This window comes from Mirounga leonina, unplaced genomic scaffold, assembly GCF_011800145.1.
Source record: "Mirounga leonina isolate KUSES-001 unplaced genomic scaffold, KU_Mleo_1.0 Mir_151, whole genome shotgun sequence".
Taxonomy (NCBI): Eukaryota; Metazoa; Chordata; class Mammalia; order Carnivora; family Phocidae; genus Mirounga; species Mirounga leonina.
Genome location: NW_023270377.1, coordinates 35259267 through 35277119, shown reverse-complemented (window position 1 = coordinate 35277119; position 17853 = coordinate 35259267).

Sequence of the window (17853 nt, the reverse complement as noted above, 5' to 3'; positions counted from 1 at the left end):
GGGTGAGCAAAAAAGCTAATTTCATTAGATGCAATACATAATCCAAGGGTGGTCATACAATCATTGCATGCATATGTGCCTGACCATAAAAATACCTCAAGGACTAGGAAGTTTCAAAGTAAATGTAAAAATAGGACACACAAGGACACTTTCACACAGTGTTTAAACATGTATATGCTTCAATAAAAGGCACAAATAATGTATTCATTGTTTAAATACAGCCAACTGGCCATTATTCCAATCCATGTCAGGTGTTAGGAAGGCAGAAACTGACTTCCTCTTCGATCCTGTTTCTGGACGCTTAGGACAAGAAACAGAGAAACCGTGAAAACAATACATCATACCAAGCGATCAAGCAAAGCAGCAAAGAGGGGGAAAAGTCAGAATGTTAAGTTCTTAAGTATCCAAGAATTTAAAAAGAGCAATCTTTCCATATTTATTCTCAAAGTTACAGTCAATAAAGTTACAAGTTTTTCACCACTAAATGTAATTAAATTCCATTAAATTTAACAACGAGTGCAGGGTTCCATAATGTAGGGAAGGCACTTAGCAGAGTGCCTGACACATGCAAGAACTTGGGATTTTCTGAACTATTGTGTATTCCCTTTCCCTGGAATTGATCTGAACAAAAATGTTTGTCCATATTCTTCTGGGGTTTTTTGGATGTTTCTTCATTGGAAGCAAACATTAAAGGAAGGTAGTTGCCTCCTTGGAATAAATCCTTGAAAAGGAGATTCAAATCATGTTCAGTCATGAGGAGACACTTGACTCAGGCTCATGGGCTGTGGTCACTTTGATTTGTTGAAGCTTCCAAGGTAACAGAAATGTCAGAACAGGATTACAAAACTTATAGTGAATTCTAGGTGCTTACCCTTTGCATATTCACATTGTTGACATAAACAAAATGCAATACTGTGTGCTCTTCACAATATAATGGCAAGATTTACTTTTAAGAAATTGAAATGTATGGCCCCATAGTTGGAAAGACAGTTAAATTTTTTCCCATGCCTGTTGTCCTCTCTCAGTTGCCAAAACTGTACGTAGAGCCTCAGAGACCCATTCAGTCTAAATATGAGGATCCCTGGTGTGTGGGGGTGAATTATGTCTCTCCATAAAAAACATTAAAAAGATACATTGAAGCCCTAAGCCCCAACCTATCAGAATGTGACCTTATTTGGAAATAAGGTCTTTACAGTGTTAATCAGGTTAAAATGAAGTCTGATGGGTGGGCCCTAATCCAGTGGGCCTGGGGGAAATTTGGACACAGAGACAGACACACCCAGAGGGAAGACGATATGAAGAGACACAGGGAGGATGCCATGTGAAGACAGAGGATTGGAGTTTTGTATTTAACAAGCCACAGAAAGCCAAAGATTGCTGGCTGGCAAGCCATCAGAAGCTAGGAAGAGGCCAGGGAGGATTCCCCAACGGTTTCGGAGGGAGCATGGCCCTTGCCCACACCTTGATTTCAGATTTCCAGCTTCCAGAACTGTAAAACAACAAATTTCTCTTGTTTTAAGCCACCTGTGTGTGTGTGTGTGTGTGTGTGTAACTTTGTTAGGCAGCCCTCAGAAACCATACGCACGGGGATGGCAGGCCTGCCTGGTGGTTCTCCCGGCCTCTCGCCCCAGCTTTGCTGCTGACCACAGGATTCTTGCCCTCAGACACGTGAGGCAGCACAGGAGAGGTTCGGTCAATAACCAACCCGACTTCAGCAACTAGACTGGAATTCATCCGCGGTGTTATGACACCTGCTGTGCACACGAGGAGAAATCGCAGCTCATGAGCATATTTTTGTACCTTACAAAATAAAATTCCAAAAGGAAAGCAAGGAAAGGAGGGGACAATCCTCTGTTGTATGTTCATTTTAGTCACAAGGTTACAAATTGTCACTCGGTAGGTCTTTGGCCTTCCTGGGATGATCACACTTCACACAGTTTTCCAAGTTTAAAAAATTTTCACGTGGAGAGTGTGGTCAGAATACAAAAAGACACACAGCCACCTCACAACCTATGCCGAATTAATATGTTAAGCCAATCACAGTAGATTCCACTATACATTCAGTTCTTCCGGTTTTTTCTTTTTCAGTAATTCTTACATCTCCTTTTCCCTTGAACTTCTTCTGCCCCGGAATGAGTCCCTGGATCTGATATAATAATGATTATAATAACAGTGATAAGAGCTGCTATGTATCATGTGCCACCCACCATGCCAACTCTTTTCATGTGCTTCCCTTCATTTAAGCCTCATGGCGGTCTTTTGAAGTATGTACTATGATTTTTGCAGATGAAGAAACAAAATCAGAAATTATCAGTCATTTGCTCAAGATAAGAAGGTGAATGAACAGTAGGGGCAGAGATAAGCCCCAGTTTGTTGACCTAAATGCCCCATACTTTTACGCAGTGCACAACCCGTCCTCTGCTAGACATTTCCACCTCCCATGTCACATAGATAAGGCTAAATGCTGTGACAAGGATGCTTGGATGCTTCCTGTTTGGATCGACAGCTCTCATCCTCAACCCGTCAACCTTGAGGTCTGAGCTCTACATGAAATACCAACAAAAATTCCAATTGCCATTTGGTTGTATTCATCCTCTCTCCACTGAGTTGAAGTACTTCATTTTTAAACTCTTAGTGAGCCAGTCAAGGTTATTTACAACATCATTTGATAATTTATATATACTTAAAAGCATCCAGAGAGTTGGTTTTGACTTCAGGCCAGCTATAGCTATTAATTAATAAAGCTGCCATGTTCCTATATGATAAAGGGCTCAACATAAAATTTACAACAAATGCACAGTGGCCCAACAAATATCCTACATTTCCAGGTCTCTGCTGATTCATGCCATCAGGGCCAAATCTGGGCCTATTTAACTCTGTCACACAGAAATATTCCATCTGTTGGCAGTATAACTGGGTGGGAGGTTCTTTACATGGGAACAAACAATCCAAGAGAACCACAAGAACACCTGCCATTGGTTGCATCAACCAACGTGCCAGATCCAGTACTGGGCATTCCGTGTGCAACACCAATCGTAAGTCTCTCCCACTTTACAGATGGAGAACCTAGTGCCCAGAGGATGTCAGAACTTGTTGGTGGCCTCACAGCCAGCAAAAATCAGCACTAGAATTTCAGCAGAGGACCTTTTAACTCTTCACCACCTGGGTTCTCCAGCCACATTGTCAGGTGGTGATGCAGGGAACAGATAAAAGAGTAGTCTAGTCACTTAGGCAGAGTCTGGAGTCCTGCCTCCAACTCCACTGGAATCACTTTTTCTACCTGGAGACATTTTTGTCTAGAGACAAAACAAAAAGAAGAGCTACCATCAAGCATGCCTGTAATTCTCATTCAAATAATCCTGCATCTGGAGAATCAGTGAGTTTTAAATAGAGATTATCCAAAAAGACCAGAAAAATCACGCAGTTCTCCTCATTCATCATCTTCTCCAAGCACAAAAATAACACCTGTCAGTCAGGACACCAAGCGTGACAGACAGAAGTGCTTTCAAGGGCTAATATCAATGACTTTGCAAATCTGAGGTGCTAATCCTACCACCGCTTCCTTTTCCTTTTATTACCATTAATAATAACATACCCCCTGTAGTCCACCACTAACTTCTCAGACAGTACTATTTATTCAGATATTCTCTCATTTATTTTCAGTCATACCTCCATTAGAAAAACTCAGCATCGGGTGCCTGAGTGGCTCAGTCTGTTAAGCGACTGCCTTTGGCTCAGGTCACGATCCTAGAATACCGGGATCGAGTCCTGCATCGGGCTCCCCGCTCAGCGAGGAGTCTGCTTCTCCCTCTGACCCTCCCCCCTTCTTGTGCTCTCTCTCTCTCACTCTCTCTCTCAAATAAATAAAATTAAAAAAAAAACTCAGCATTTTTTTTTCGTGGACCTTCACACCTTGATCTCGTTAGCAGCTGGCACAGAGCCTGCCATCAGCAAGGCACCTTCCCTACTCCCCACTCGGCCTTGTCTTCCTGATAATAAAACATACCTGCAATGGATACATTGATGTCTTCAAACCCTGTCCTTCTTGGCTTGCTAAATACTGCTATAGGGTTAAATCTTAATTCCTCATCTCCATTACCTGTTAATTTCTTCCATTTAGTATGACTGAAATCCATTCCTACCGAGAAGAAAAACCAATTAGCTCACTTTCTGCTTAACATTTATTTTTTTTTAAAGATTTTATTTATTTATTTGGGAGAGAGAGCATGAGAGAGAGAGAGAGAGCACATGAGAGGGGGGAGGGTCAGAGGGAGAAGCAGACCCCTTGCTGAGCAGGGAGCCCGATGTGGGACTCGATCCCGGGACTCCAGGATCATGACCCGAGCTGAAGGCAGTCGCTTAACCAACTGAGCCACCCAGGCACCCCCTGCTTAACATTTATTAAGTATATTAAAGTTTTTTTGTTTTTAATTGAATAGTACCAAATCTCTAAAGAACCTTCTTTTACTTTTTTTTTTCCTCCTTTCCATGGAAAGGTAAGTAAACTCGGTCAATCACATCCATTCATTCATCCCTTTCTGACAAAGAATGATTACTTTACTATTGGCCCATCACTGCCAAGTATGAGGCTAATTAACTAGTTACTCAGAGCACTCGTTCTCAAACTTGGCTGCCCCCTGGCATCACTTGGGGGAGTTTTAAACATGCTGATGTCCAGATCCCATCCTCAGAAATTCTGATTTATAACTCTTCTGGTGTGTGGCCTGGGCATTGGGATTTTTAAAAGTTCCCCATGGGATTCTAAATGCAGTCAAGTTTGAAAGCTACTGATTTAGAGCTTTGGAAAAGCTAGTTTGAGTAGATTTAGCAAGTCAGGGGAGAAAATTATAATAATCATAGGGCTGAAGGTATCTTGATTTCTCTTTGGTAGAGCACAGACTTGCAACTGGCAATTCTGCTATGTTCCAGCACAGGGCAGGGCCGAGCAAAGTCCAAGGTTTATTCTTCCTCTACAATTTCCCTAATAGCCTCCTTTCTTTGGGACTTCACTCCTTGGCTTTCTTTGATTTTTATTTAGAGTGGAGATAAACATTATTGAAATCAATTCTGATCTTTCTTTTGCAGTGCCACCACTTTTAATAAAGAAGATCAACTTTCAAAGTTGAAACAAACAAACCCTCCTGTTTGAAGTTGCTTAATAAAAATTCTTCCAAATACCAATCCCAGCAAAGAAAACAGAGGGACAACCTGAGGGAATGGGGATCATTTCTCCCTGAGTAGTGACTAAGTTGCTGAGTGTCAAAATGACAAGCCAAGCAAACACCAGGTGAAGAAAGAATCCTGGTTGGTAGCGCTCACATCGATGAGGCTAAAAAGGCAGTGTGGTCCTGAATATTTGGCCTTAAGTTGGAATTTCCTTGTTTTGGTGAATTTAAATCTTTAGCATTACTGTCATGCAGTTATTTTTGTATGGCTTATTTTCTTTTTCTTTTGGTCGTGCAATATTCAAAACAATATAAAATGTTCATTCTTCTTCACATGGAGAATGAATTCAGCCACACCTCAAGCACATAATTCTTCTCTGCATGGAAGAAGATGCTGGACATCTGCTCATCCCAGATCTATAAAACCATGGGGTCCATGAAGTAACTCGGGGAGGAGGTCTCCTCCATGAGGCTCCTCACATCACACATTTGAGGAGATAGGCAAAAAAACAAGCTATAATAGAGGTAAAGAACCTATCACCACCTTAGTTTTTTTAAAAAATTCTGTTTGTTATTTGTCTGTCCCCTTGAGAATGAAGGCTGCAAGAGACCAGGACAGTCTGTTCAAGCTGTATCCCTGAGCTCAAACGATGCCTGGCACATAGTAGACACTCAGTAAATACGTGTCCAATAAATAAAGTGTTTCTACTGCGAATACCAAATCATGAAGATGAAGAAAGTATATGTATTTCCTTCCTACTCTCATTGCAAGGAAATGGGATTAAAATGAGTGTTTTTCTCCTAAGTTTCATAGGCAAGTTTTTGCACATGGAAGGGCACAAATTCCATTTTCTGCATTCATTCTGTGGGCATCCTCCCCAGCCTGGGCAATCTCAACCCCTCTCACGTCACATCCAGGAGTGATCTCTTGGAGCAGACAGGCTTCCATAAGGACCCCCACCTTGCTCCCCCACGCTCTCAAACTAAGCCCAGCTCCGGCTCTATTCCTGATTCCCCAAGCATTAGTACACATCAGAATCACCTGGAGGGCTTATTAAACTACGGTTTCTGGGATTCCACATTCACACCACAACAGAATACACCTGTTTAACTATGCCCAGATTAGGAAACGGGTTCCTATTCTGTGCCTTGGCTCCTGAGTCCCCACCAGGATAATCTACTTTCACGGCAACTGCTCCCTGAGTGGCTTTCATTAAGCCCCTTAACTTCTCAGAGCCCTGAGCCTCAGTGTTCTCATCTATGAAATGGATGCATTTCTTTAAACAACAACAAAAACTTAATAGACTGATTTTTAGAGCAGTTTTAGATTTACAGAAAAATTGAGCACATACTACAGAGCATTGCTATATACACCTGCCCCATACACATGTTCCCTTATTATTATCATCTTGCTTCAGCGTGCTTCATTTGTTACAATTAAGGAATTGTTTCCTGCTCATAAGAGATATTAGTCTATGATTTTCCTTTTTTGTGGTGTCCTGGTCCGGTTTTGCTATCAGAGTAATGCTGGCCTTGGAAAATGAGGGAAAGTGTTCCCTCCTCTTCTACTGTTTGAAAGAGTTTGAAAAAAAAATGATATTAATTCTTTTTAAATGTTTGGCAGAATTCACCAGTGAAGTCACCTGGTCCTGAACTTTTGGCTGTTGGTAGTTTTTGATGACTGATTCAAATCCTTACTAGTAATTGGTCTGTTCAGATTTTCCATTTCTTCATAATTCACTCTTGGTAAATAGTATGTTTCTAGGAATTTGTCCAGTTCTAACCTGTCCAATTTGCTGTCATTTAACTGTTCATAGTCTCCTATGATCCTCTGCATTTCTATGGTATTGGTTACAATGTCTTCTCTTTCATTTCTGATTTTTTTATTTGAGTCCTCTCTCTTTCTACTTGGTGAGTCTAGCTAAAGGTTTGTCAACTTTGTTTACTTTTTTCAAAAAACCAGCTCTTCGTTTCATTGATCTTTTCTATGGTCTGTCTTTTAATTCCTATATTTAGATCATTCACATTTAATGGGATTACTGATATACTCAGATTAATACCTACTACATTTCTAATTGCTTTATATTTGTTTTTGTTTCTTTTTTATTTTTCCCTCTTTGTCTGTCTTCTCTGTTTTTATCTGAACATTTTATATGATTCCCTTTCTCTCCTCTTTTAGCGTATCAATTATATGTCTTTAAAAAATGTTAGTGGCTACCCTAGAATTTGCAGTATACACTTACAACTAATCTAAATCCACATTGAAGTAACACTTGGCTTAACGGTTAGTACAAGCACCTTATACAGTGAGTGTTCCCAATTTCCCTCCCATCCCTTGTCACATTGCTGTCATTCATTTCCCTTCTCTATTAGCTATAATCACCCAATGCATTGCTGTTGTTTTTATTTTGAACAATCATCAATTCAAGTAATTTAGAATAATAATGGATTTTATTTTGCCTTCATTTATTCCTTCTCTGATAGTCTTCCTTTCTTTTTGTAGATCTGAGTTTCTGATCTATACCATTTTCCTTCTCCCTGAAGAACTTCTAGCATTTCTTACAAAGTGGCCATACATTTCTTCTTTACTTCTTTTACTGAAGTATCATTGACATATAATATTATGTTAGTTTCATATGTATCTCTTTCACGTTTGAAGGATAATTCCATTAAACACAGAATTCTGATTTGATGGGGTTTTTTTTTTCTTTCAACACTTTAAATATTTCTTGCCACCTCTTTTTGCTTGCATGGCAAGTCTGATATAATTCTTTTTTTTTTTTAAGATTTTATTTATTTATTTGAGAGAGAGAGAATGAGAGAGAGAAAGCACATGAGAGGGGGGAGGGTCAGAGGGAGAAGCAGACCCCCCGCCGAGCAGGGAGCCCGATGCGGGACTCGATCCAGGGACTCCAGGATCATGACCTGAGCCGAAGGCAGTCGCCCAACCAACTGAGCCACCCAGGTGCCCAAGTCTGATATAATTCTTATCCCTATTCCTCTATAGATAAAGTGTTTTTTTTTTTACTTGTCTGCCTTCTTTCAAGATTTTCTCTTTGTTGTTTTGCAATTTGAATATGATGTACCTACATGTAGAAACTTTGGTATTTATCTTGCTTGGTGGTCTCTGATTTCCTGGATCTGTGGTTTCATGTTTCTCAATAATTTTTGAAAATTCTCAGCCTTCAAATATTTCTTCTCCACCTTTCTCTCTCCACTTTCTGGTATTTCCATTATAAGTGTCTTACACCTCTTGTGATTATCTCACAGTTCTTGATATTCTCTTCCATTCTTCTCCTTTTTGCTCTTTGCATTTTACTTTGTAAAGTTTCTGTTGACCTCTCTTCAAGCTCACTGATTATTTTCCCCCGTAGGGCCTGATTTGTCTACTGAAGAACCCATCAAAGGCATTCCTCATTTCCTACAGTTTTTTGATTTCTAGCATTTCTTTTGGTTCTCAGAGTTTCCATGTCTCTGTTTACATTACCTATCTGCTTTTGAATGCTGTCTACTTTTTCCATTAGAACACTAACATACTAATCATAGGTATTTTAAATTGCCTATCTGATAATTCCAAAACCTGTAAGCCTGGTTTTGGTAGATATTCTCATTTTTCAGACTGTTTTTTTTCTTTTCCTTTCTTTGGCATACCTTGTAATTTTGTGTGGAAAGCAGGACATAATGTATCTGGTAATAAGAACCGAGGGAATCAGGCTTTCGGTGTATGTCGGTTTTTATGTTCAGCTGGCTAGTGGTTGGCTGCTAATGTTTGCTGTGGTGGTAGGTGCCAGAGGCTTCCGTTTCCTCTGGCTTCTTGGTTGTCATCTCCCTCTCCTCTGTTGTCCTTCGGGTTTCCCTAAGAAACTCTTTCTTGAATAGAGTGTGTGTCTTGCAGCTCTCTCCAACGGAAATCACTGTTCTGATGCCACAGCCCTGCGGATATGGTGATAAGGCGTCAGAGAGGGGAAGCATCCCGTTATTTCATGATTAAATCTCAAGTTTCTTGGTGGGCCTCAGTCTCTGAGCTGTGACATTCAGAAGACTTTCTTAGCCTTATTTTTTTTTTGCATGATGTAAAACAGGAAAGCCATAGGCGGCTGGAATTGTCTAATTGTCCTTCCCCTGATCAGATAAGGCTCTAATAAAGTAGTTTCCCTTGTGGGGCAGACCTTTGTTATGGAAAATGCTCTGAGCACATTTCAAAAGGGTCATTTTCCCCTCCCTCTGCTGGAAGCATGAGGGAATTTTTCTACTGTCTTCATCTTGAGAACCTAGGGGAGTTTTTGGATGTAAAACCCACAAAGGCATATCCTCTCTCCCCCCAAGTCTGGGCCTCCAGGGGTTTTGAAATCCCAATCCACATTCAGTCTCCAGCAATTCGTCAATTGCCATTAACATGTTCCTGTCAGTTACTGGCTCCAATTGCTTTTGTTCCCAGTAAGGTCGGCTGAGCTGTGATTTTCTGCATTCTCCTCTCTTTCTAGTTTTTTGGGGTGGCAGTTTGCCCTGTGACCTCAGTTCTCTGAGGAATCTAATAGAAGTCATTGGTTTTTAGTTTCTTCAGCATTCTTCTTGTTGTGATGACTCCAAGTTCTTTACATATTGGAGTCAAACCCATTTCTTAATTCCTAAGACCGTTGAGAAAACTGAGGGGGCACCTGGGTGGCTCAGCCGGCTAAGCATCTGCCTTCAGCTCAGATCATGATCTCCAGAGAGAGTCTGCTTCTTCCTCTGCCTCTGCCCCTCCCACTTGCTTGTGCGCACGCACTCGCACTCTCTCTTTCAAATAAATAAAATCTTTAAAAAAAAAGACTGTTGAAAAAACTGATGTCATAATGTGTATGAAAGGCCTAACATTATGCCCATCAAATAGCGAATAATAATAATTACAACAGTAGCCAATCACTTTCAAAAGTACTTCACACGTATTAAGTCAATTAATTCTCACAACCCTGTAATATAGGCAGAATTATTATTCCCGTTTTATACCTCTGGAAACTGAGGTAGAGAGAACTTTTATACCTACTCAAGGATTCTAACCTGAAAAGTCAGGCTCCAGGACACAGACTGGCATAATCCATCCCTCCGATCCAGCCACACCTTCACCAGGCCCTGCCTTGTGGTTATCCCAGGGACTGGACTCCTGCCTCTGCAACCTCTCATGGCCAAAGTCCTGCTATTGCAGCTACATCTCCTTGACCCTGTGCAGTTCCTCAGTGGATGGTTCTGGAGCCTTTCTAGATCCACCCACCAGGCACATCTGTCCCCTGATTTGTCTCACGCCCCATATTAATGTTTCAGAATTCCCATCCTGACCTCACTCAAGTTACAGGCAGGAAATTTGACAAAAGACATTTAAAAGATGAATTGTCAATTAACCAAAAATGCACATTAACAGAAGCATACACACTCACGTAACAAAGTCTGTGAATGGTCTTCAGAGATCCTCTCCTATCAAGGGGGATGACCAGAGATTTAAAGAGACTGTTCAGTCACAGCTTTCCTGGGACCAGAAAAAATAGAATGTGAATAAAGACAAATAAGGTCATTAGTTTGACACAGCATTAAATTAAGGGTCTCAGTGTTCCTGGCTAATTAAAGCTTGATCTCCTCTCCATGGTGAAAGGGAAGACACTCTTGTTTGGGAAGAGGCCCCCGGTGAGGGTGAGAAACTATAGACCTAATGGCTTCGGCAAAAATGGTGTTTTCTCACTTCTTTCATTGTGGATAGCACATGCTTTCTGTGAACTCATCTTTCACGGGAACTACAGTGGAGTGAATGGTGGTGAGGAACTCCACTGTGGTGACTCTGAACCTTCCTTGTCACCTCTCTCTGGCACAGGCTCTCTTCAGGGAGAGCTCTGGCAAAAACCACTTGATTTCTCATCAGTACCTCACCCATTGATCTCAACAGCCCTTTATGAGGGATCAATTTACATCAGGAGATCAGTATTCCAGCATTGCTGTTCATTAGAATTCATTAACAGCTAAAATCAATTTCCCATTCTGTGCCTTTTACTGCCCTGAAATCATCTGTCCAGCATAGCTTTCTAATAAGTTTGGTTCAATGTAATACCTACTATCCCCCTTTTGCACTAACAAAAAGCAGCAATGTCCAACCAGTGGTGTCGTGGTAAATGTTTAAAAACCAACTCCCCCCCAAAAAAGAAGGGTGCTGATTTGTAGCATTTGCCAATTTGTATGGTATAAATCCTGCCACCATCCAAGGCCAATTTCAAACTACCAACATGACATCACCAAACGTAGAGTTGGGGAGGGATGCAAGCAACACAGCATTATGCAGTATTTCCGCCATACACAGATGGAAATGACACAAGAGCCTAAGTAATGCTGGAAAATAATTATGTAGTGATACGTCTTGAGGATCACCTTTATTTATTTATTTTTTAAAGATTTTATTTATTTATTTGACAGAGAGAGACACAGCGAGAGAGGGAACACAAGCAGGGGGAGTGGGAGAGGGAGAAGCAGGCCTCCTGCTGAGCAGGGAGCCCGATGTGGGGCTTGATCCCAGGACCCTGGGATCATGACCTGAGCCGAAGGCAGACGCTTAAGGACTGAGCCACACAGGCGCCCCGAGGATCACCCTTATTTTAATAAAATTCATTTCATTGTAAGTTTATGTAATTTAATTTTTAATAATGGCTATGTTTAACCATTAGCTCACAACATTCCCAAAAATGTAACAGCCGCTAAGCTGGCTTGAGTAGGTTCCAGCATGCTCTTGAAAGGCATTGTGGGGGAGGAATGGAACCAGCATTGCAGTAAACAGGGCCCTAGATTTTAGCCAAGAGACAGTAGGTGAACTGCTTAACTTCTCTGGCTCTAGTGGCTAGAGTAGGTAATCTCTTAAAATACATCCGTTCAAGCTGTAGAGCTCTGAGTTTGCCATTACACCTCAAAGAACTCTATTCTGTTGCCCTTTGGACTTTAGACTTGTAAGTTCCTTTCTACCCAAATGCAAATGAAATAAGTGAATAATAATTTTCAATAATAATAGCTACCATTTATTGAGCATATACTATGTGCCAGGAATATGTTAACTTATTAAATCCTTAGAACTCAGTGAGATTGATACTCTGACTCTGACCATTTCAAAGATGAGTAAATGAATGCACTGAGAGGTTGAATAAATAGCTGAAGGTCCCACTTTGTGGCCTCTTTGAACTTAATGATTGCACTCTAAACACATATACATAACATTTCCATTATGGAAGGGTTTTTTTTAGGACTATTTGGAGTAGGATTTCTAAAGGAAAATGTGATAAAACAAGAAGTGTGTCTCTGGGAGCAGATACACAAAAGAAATGTCCTCTTTTTTCAGGGTAAATTTTTTTAAATGGCTCAAATTTTGAAAAGTGTATTATCATGGTGCCTGGCCCCTTTCTTTTTTCACCGACTCTATATAGTAGTTCCTCACAAAGGGAAGGATTCTTTATTAATTTTTTAAAATACTCCCCTACCGCACATGAGAAAGATGGAAGCGCTGAGTGATACAAACTTCCATAAACAAATTAGATATTCCTTTACCCCCCAATAAAATCTTGTAAGAAACCACCAATTACTGTGAGAATTATCTTCATTTTAACCATGTGGTTCTTCTGAATAGAGAGTGTATGCACATGAGCCTGAGAACAAGACAGAGTACTGTTGTTATCTTGATATATCGCAGCATGTGAAAATAATTGCTTTTAGTGTGGTTGATACATCACACACAATACAACTTTAGGGCAAAATTCTTGTCCGTGTTCCACATAAATAATTTGACTCCAACATTCAACACTCCTTATATGTACAAAACTGACTACGCATCCTAAGACTGACTGAATTTTGCATAAAATTTTCCAGACTAACTCAGTGATGAAAACTCATACACAAGAACAGGGACTTAGTTTGTCTATTTCCATAATATTCACAAACATGTGACCTGAGTCTCAGAAAAAAGATGAAGTATGTGCACTATCGGTCTTGGCCATTCTCTCTCTTCCCTTCAGATCTATCCCTCACCCTCCATTGTCCTGCTCTGGGCCAGGAGCATGACCTCTGTTGTTTCCACCATGCAGACCCCTCTGGCCACTGGCTTCAAGTTGGTTTGGGCCAATGGGAGGAACCGAAACACGGAAGGGGAACGAGGTTTTATGCACACCCCCCTACGCCCTGGGGCCTTGCTGTGGTCTTCAGTGTCTGAGGCCAAAGATCCAGCCACACAGAGCCTTTTAACCCTCCACCTTTGGCTTCTTAATACCTATGCATTGTAAGAGCTGCCCCCGTTGCTCATCCCTTGGGTGCCCAGCATCCGTTCTTGGTTCCTTTAACACTAACCACACCTCTATAAACAGGCCCTTCATTAACCTCATTTTAGTTAAACACTTTGCATGTGCCTTCTGTTCCCTGCCCAGATATTCATGGAAACACCATACTTGAAAGAAATTAGATATGCATATCAAAACTGTTTTAAATGATGGGGTTGATGATGTGTTATATATGATAACTTGTCGTTTATATGTGTGTACGTGAGTGTGTGTGTGTGTACACATAGATATACATATTTTCCCATCTCAGTATTCTTTTAAACAGAGCACAAATCCTGAGCTATTTGATTCAGGTAAAACTGACCCAAAGCAACTTTTCAGGAGTTAAAAAGATGAATTGTCAATTAACCAAAATGCAACACTTGTTGCATAAATTGAGGTAACCTGGAAATTCAGATTGTAGTTAGATGCTAAAGGAAAAAATGTAAAGATGCATCTTGGTCTCCAGCCATAGTTTTTGGCTACTAAATGGTGAAAGCCTACAGAGTCCAGAAGAAATCAGGATCCATCGTATCCCACATTATAGGACTTGAATTTCATGGTTTTCCATTACCACCTCAAAGAACTTTCTTTTGCACTGCCTATCTATGGACTCCTTTCTAGCCAAACACAAATAAAATGAATTAATACTAATATTCAATAATAATAATAGCTAACATTTATTGAGCCTAATATTACATGGTATTCGAATATTGCATATGTACACGAAAACTTATTTGCTGTTTATCTGCGATTAAAATTTAACTACGTATCCTTTAAATCTGTCTTTTGTTTTCGCTAAATCTGGCAACTCTACACGTGTGTGAAGAGCTAGCACAGTAGACGACGCAGACGCAGAACATCCAACACTGGGAACTTTCGTTCTAGATTATTATGAGCTCGGTTTACATTATGTGCTTATTAATAAAAATCAACAATAACACAATGCATCATCCTTTCGCCATCTGAAGAGCAACACATTTCGATAAAAACAGATATTCGTGCAGTTGAAATCTTGAATAATTACGTCTACTTTATTTGTTTTGGAGTGAAATAGAGACTTCTCCTGTTGACCACCAGCTTTCAAGGGAACATTTTAGGGGGAAGGATAGCCATTTTTCCCCCAAATTAACCCTTTGAGATAGTCTTCCTTTCAATATCACACAAGGCATTCTTCTTTTTTTTTTCCCTGAACCTCTTTATTTACTTCTTTTTTTTTTTAATTTTTTTTTATTCTTATGTTAATCCCCATACATTACATCATTAGTTTTACATGAAGTGTTCCATGATTCATTGTTTGTGCATAACACCCAGTGCTCCATGCAGAATGTGCCCTCCTCAATACCCACCACCAGGCTAACCCATCCTCCCACCCCCCTCCCCTCTAGAACCCTCAGTTTGTTTTTCAGAGTCCATCGTCTCTCATGGTTCGTCTACCCCTCCGATTTCCCCCGCTTCATTCTTCCCCTCCCGCTACCTTCTTCTTCTTTTTTTTTTTCTTAACATATATTGCATTATTTGTTTCAGAGGTACAGATCTGAGATTCAACAGTCTTGCACAATTCACAGCGCTTACCAGAGCACATACCCTCCCCAGTGTCTATCACCCAGTCACCCCATCCCTCCCACCCCACCCCCACTCCAGCAACCCTGTTTGTTTCCTGCAATTAGTATCCAAAATCTATAAAGAACTCATCAAACTCAACACCCAAAGAACAAAGAATCCAATCAAGAAATGGGCAGAAGACATGAACAGACATTTCTCCAAAGAAGACATCCAAATGGCCAACAGACACATGAAAAAGTGCTCAATATCGCTCGGCATCAGGGAAATCCAAATCAAAATCTCAATGAGATACCACAAGGCATTCTTCTAAAAAAAATTTTTATTGGAGAATACTATCTCCATACAGAAATGTATTTAGTACATTATTTGTGAAGTTGCAAAAATAATCAGAAGTCTTGACATTCCTTTGTGGTGTGTTAGAGGCTGGTTGTTCCTATGGGATCATTCCAATTTCTTCCCTTATAATTTTCTAAATCTGGCCAGAAATATTTTTCTTATGTTTTAAATTCCCCTTCAATCAGCACCTCGTAAATACGTTGTTAGGATACTCAACATATTATTCAGAAACTAAAGAAATAGGTTGTATTAAAGGAAGGTATTAAGAAAATTGACCTCTGGGGCGCCTGGGTGGCTCAGTTGGTTAAGTGACTGCCTTCAGCTCAGGTCATGATCCTGGAGTCCCGGGATTGAGTCCCGCATCGGGCTCCCTGCTCGGCAGGGAGTCTGCTTCTCCCTCTGACCCTCCTCCCTCTCTTGCTTTCTGTCTCTCATTCTCTCTCTCTCAAATAAATAAATGAAATCTTTAAAAAAAAAAAAGAAAAGAAAATTGACCTCTGTTTCTCTAATAAAAGTGGGAGAGACAGGATCTTTCTCACCCAATCAATGCCATTAATTGGTTATTGGAGCAAATGAATGATTCTCTTTACCTGTTCTCCCCCAAGTTTAAGAGGAAGTAATCTGATCAATTAACCTTTGCCATCATGGATTTGAAGCAATTTGGAAGAAGGCTATTTTTCACTCCCCTGGGCTATTCTTGTGTCCCAGGCACTTTAAGAGAAAACCCTATCCAAGACATTCCAACAAATCCAGAAGGAAAAATTCTGATTCCCCTGATGCTTGAGAAGTGAGAATCACAAGCAGGCCTTGGGCCTTTATTTCTGGAGGGAGACAGCTGGAGCAAGCTCTCTCTGAAGGGCTAAGAGCATCTTGCTCTTTATTCGGCTTCTCTGATCAGGCCCTCAGTTGGGCATCAGTTTACCCATTGGTAAATGGAGTTGAATAATATATACTTACCACTCCATAGTAAATGAATATTGAAGATCTTTGGCTAAAGAGGGCTATGAATATGTAAAAGCACTGTGAATACAAATCAAGAATTCATGACTTAGTAAAAGCTCAATATGTTGATAAATCTTGAATTTTTGCAAATGCTGAGATGTTTCACTTTTATTCAGAATATATAATAGTTAGGGATTGAGGTTTAGCCAGAGAGGCTTTATGCAAAGGACACATATGTAACTACATACAGTAAAAAGCTGTACATCTGGCATGTTGGGGGAAATTGGAGGCACCAATCAGTCAAAAGTTCTGACTAACAATTTTTTGTTGCTTTTGGTAGCTCTCTTGTTTCTTGTCTTGGCCTTCCTACTAAAGCTGAGAGGCGGAAAAAAACGGTGGCGATTCTACTGAGGCAAAGCTCTGTTGTTGCCCAAAGTCCACCGAAGCGGAGATGCAGCTTGGCCTCACCCCCTCAGGTCAGCCTTGCAGAGCTCCCTGTGTTCACAAATCATAAGATCTTTAGGTGTGGGATTCTGATGTCAGAGGAGCAGATGCTGAAAGAGGATAGGCACAAGTGAGCGGGTTTGTGCGTGAGTGCGGGCAGGGGGCACCTTGGCGCTAATGAGAAAAAAGGGCTTCTTTCTCTGGACAGCAGCAGACCCCACGCCAAAGCACGTGATTTGCTGAGCCTCCACTGCCTCTTCACCTGGACACAGCACACCGGTGCTGGGAACAACCCGCACGATCACATGAGATATCCCAAATATGAACTCGGGGGAGTTCTTTGGTCTCTTCAGAAGGATGGATTTATTAGGTTTAATATTTTTAATAACTTGCTGCTAAAAGCTCTGTGCTCTCTAAGCTCAGTTTTCAGGTGTCCCCTGTTCCCTATTTAGAAGTACAGGGTTCATTCAGTAGCTGTGAGTAACATTAGAGTTGACTCTGAGCTTCCGAGTAGCTGAGGCCAAAAAGGTAACTCAAAAAGTTCAACAGTTCTCATTATCAGTAAAAGAACATAACATACCTGTTCCACTGGAGAGCCAATGATCTCTTTTACTTCCAACTCTGAAAGAAATTTCTCAAGTGGAATTTGACTTGGGAGCCAGTGACAGACATTATAGGCAACAGCTGCCTCATTAGTTTAACAGCAAAAGCGATGGGAAGGGGGCGTGTGGGTGGCTCAGTCGGTTAAGCGTCTGCCTTCGGCTCAGGTCGTGATCCCAGGGTCCTGGGATCGAGCCCCGCATCGGGCTCCCTGCTCCGCGGGAAGCCTGCCTCTCCCTCTCCTACTCCCCCTGCTTGTGTTCCCTCTCTCACTGTGTCTCTCTCTGTCAAACAAATAAATAAAATATTAAAAAAAAAAAAGCAATGGTAAGGTCCACATGTCAGTGGTTTCTTGGAACAACCCTTGATACCAGCAATGCACAGTTGAGTCCATTCTTAGTAGGCTGAGCTCATTTTGGTTTCAATGCGGATCTTCTGGTGCCTGACTTAATCAAAAGATAGAGTATCTTGGGAAGTAAATACCTAGT